This window comes from Triticum dicoccoides, chromosome 4A (assembly GCF_002162155.2).
Source record: "Triticum dicoccoides isolate Atlit2015 ecotype Zavitan chromosome 4A, WEW_v2.0, whole genome shotgun sequence".
NCBI lineage: Eukaryota > Viridiplantae > Streptophyta > Magnoliopsida > Poales > Poaceae > Triticum > Triticum dicoccoides.
The window spans coordinates 295,930,878-295,934,320 of NC_041386.1; positions in this window are offsets into that span (position 1 = coordinate 295,930,878).

Consider the following 3,443-nt stretch of genomic DNA (forward strand, 5'->3'; position numbering starts at 1 on the left):
GAAATGCTTGGTATGTGTGGGATCCGACAACCTAGTTGTTTATCCTTGGTAGCCTCTCTTATGGGGAAATGTAGTCTTGTGCTTCCATGAGCCATAGTAGTCCGCTACAGCCCGGTTCACCAGAGTCTTGCTAGCCCAGCAATACTGCTCCGGAACACTTGACTGGTCAGCATGTGATTCACTTCTTTCATGTGTCTGTCCCTTTGGGGAAATTTCACGCAGTGATATCCGGAGTCCTGCCTAGCCTGCTACAGCCCGGTTCACCGGAGTCCTGTTAGCCCAGTGCTACAGCCCGGATTCGCACGCTGCTGACCGACATGCTCGATGTTGATTCATGTGTGCCTATCCCCGTAAGTTAGTGCCACTTTGGGTTCATGACTAGTCATGTCGGCCTGGGTTCTCTGTCATATGGATGCTAACGACACTATCATATACGTGAGCCAAAAGGCGCAAATGGTCCCGGGCCATGGTAAGGCAACGCCCGTGGGAATACTGTGCATGAGGCCACAAGGTGATATGAGGTGTTACCAGCTAGATCGATGTGACTTGGAATCGGGGTCCTGACATTGCCCTTTAGCTTGTGGTCTTGTGGTGGAAGATCATCTTGAGCTTGTGTTCCTTGGAAAGAAGTAGGATCATACTTCTCTTGTTGGGGAACAAACTTCGTCTTGGGGTATTGATCTTCTTCCCACTCAACTCCATTGGCATTGAACTTTCGTTCAAAACTAACACCTTGATTCTTCCGGTGTCTTCCTTGCTTGCGTACAATTTCCTCAAATTACTTACTTCCGGCAAGACTCTTGTAAACACCTTTCTCTATAATTCCCTTCAATAAGCTATTTTCTTGCTCAAGTGTAATTTTCCTAAGAGAATCATTAGTGGAATCAAGAGAACTACTAGAAGCAACAACATTGGTTTTAGCATGATTATTGTTACTACTAGAAGAAGAATGTTCTTGTTCTTGTTGCTAGATTTAACTTGTGGCATGTCAGTAAACAAGAGTAAACACTTGGCAATGTAAGAAGAACTTTTCTTGCGAAGGTCATCATTGATTGCCTTTAAGAACTCATGCTCTTGATCAAGGTTGAGTTTTTCAAAGCGTAGCTTCCCATGAGTCTTTAAAAGTTCGCGATGATCTTCCAAGGTAGTTTCATGAGCTAACTTAAGAGTGTTTAGTTCTTTAGTTAGACGCTCAATCTCCTTCTTATCATTATCATTCGTTTTATCTTGATTAGCATGATTAATAGCAAGTTCATCATAGTTTTCATAACTAGAGTTGTCAACAAGTAAATCATCATCACCTAGCAAATCATCTTCATAACTATTGAAATCAACATACTCGGAGTGTGATACCTTTGGCCCTTTAGCCATGAAGCATCTTCAAATTCCTTCATTTGGTGAGTCAAATATGTCGTAGGAGTCGATTGACACAAGTGCTAGACCGGCAACACCTTCATCTTGAGTATATTCGGAGTCGGAGTGATCACTTCTTTCGGAGTGATTGTCGGAGTCGGAGCTGTATACCCATTCACCAACATGAGCTTGATGTCTTCGTTTTGTGTAGCTCTTTGATGACTTGTCCTTCCTTTCCGAATCTTTGCTTCTCCGAGAGGGTATTCGCTCATAACGGTCATCTCTAATCCTTCTCTCTCTAGGTGGTGATTTTTCTCTCCTACTTCTTCTTTTGGGAGAATCTTCTCTTCTTTTGTAGGGAGCCGTACACTCATTGGAGTAGTGTCTTGGTCTTCCACAATTGCAGCAATTACGTTCATGACTTGAAGATATTTTGTCATTGTAGGACCTTGACTTGGAACTTCTTTCCTTGCTTCTACTCTTGTAGAACTTGTTGAAGTTCTTCACCATTAGGCTCAATTCTTCATTGAAGGTTTGTTTCTCACTTGATGATGTGGGAGCATCACATGAGGCTTTGTAAGCACCACTTGACTTGTTGTGGAGCTCTTCCTTATCCTTAACTGACATCTCATGAGCAACAATTCTTCCAATGACTTCCGTTGGCTTGAGATTTTTGTAATTGGGCGTCATTTGGATCAATGTGCATACGTTATCATATTTTCCATCCAAGGCTCTTACGATCTTCTTGATGATGAATCTGTCGGTCATCTCTTCACTTCCTAAGCCGGCAATCTCATTTGTGATGAGAGCAAGCCTAGAGTACATTTCAGCGACACCTTCACCATCCTTCATTTTGAACTTGTCAAGTTGAGTTTGAAGCACATCCAATTTGGATTCCTTGACGGAGTCGGTACCTTCATGCATATCAATCAAAGTATCCCAAATTTCCTTTGCATTCTCAAGATGGCTGATTTTGTTGAATTCTTCGAGGCACAATCCGTTGAAGAGAATATCACAAGCTTGAGCATTGTATTGCAGCATCTTCAACTCTTCTACGGTAGCTTCACGGTTTGGTTCTCTCCCATCAAAGAATTCACCTTGCAAGACAATACACACAATAGCCCAAACGGCTGGGTTATGTCCAAGAATATGCATTTTCATCTTATGCTTCCAACTAGCAAAATTAGTACCATCAAAGTAAGGACCTCTACGGTGGTAATTTCGCTCGCTAGACACCATACTCTCCTAGGTTGTGAAACCAAGGCTATGATCACCAAAAGCTATGGAAATCAAAGCAAATGGAGACCAAAGCTCTGATACCACTTGTAGGATCGAAGGTATGTCTAGAGGGGGGGTGAGTAGACTACTTGACCAAATAAAAATCTAGCCTTTTCCCAATTTTAAGTCTTGGCAGATTTTAACAACTTAGCACAAGTCAAGTAATTAACCTACACATGCAATTCTAAGAGTATAGCAGCGAAATGTAAAACAATTGCATATGAAGGTAAAGGGAGGAGTTTGAGGGAGCAAACACAATGTAGACACAAAGATTTTTGGCGTGGTTCCGATAGGTGGTGCTATCATACATCCACGTTGATGGAGACTTCAACCCACAAAGGGTAATGGCTGTGCGAGTCCACAGAGGGCTCCACCCATGAAGGGTCCATGAAGAAGCAACCTTGTCTATCCCACCATGGCCATCACCCACGAAGGACTTGCCTCACTAGGCTAGACCTTCACGAAGTTGGCGATCTCCTTGCCCGTACAAACTCCTTGGTTCAACCCCACAATCTTGACGGAGGCTCCCAAGTGACACCTAACCAATCTAGGAGAGACCACTCTCCAAAAGGTAATAGATGGTGTGTTGATGATGAACTCCTTGCTCTTGTGCTTCAAATGATAGTCTCCCCAACACTCAACTCTCTCTCATAGGATTGGATTTGGTGGAAAGAGGGTTGGAGTGGAAAGCAACTTGGGGAAGGCTAGAGATCAAGAATTATGTGGTTGGAATGGAATATCTTAACCTCAACACAAGTGTAGGTGGTTGTCTCTCAAAAAATGTATGCTGGAAGTGTAGGCATGTTCTGATG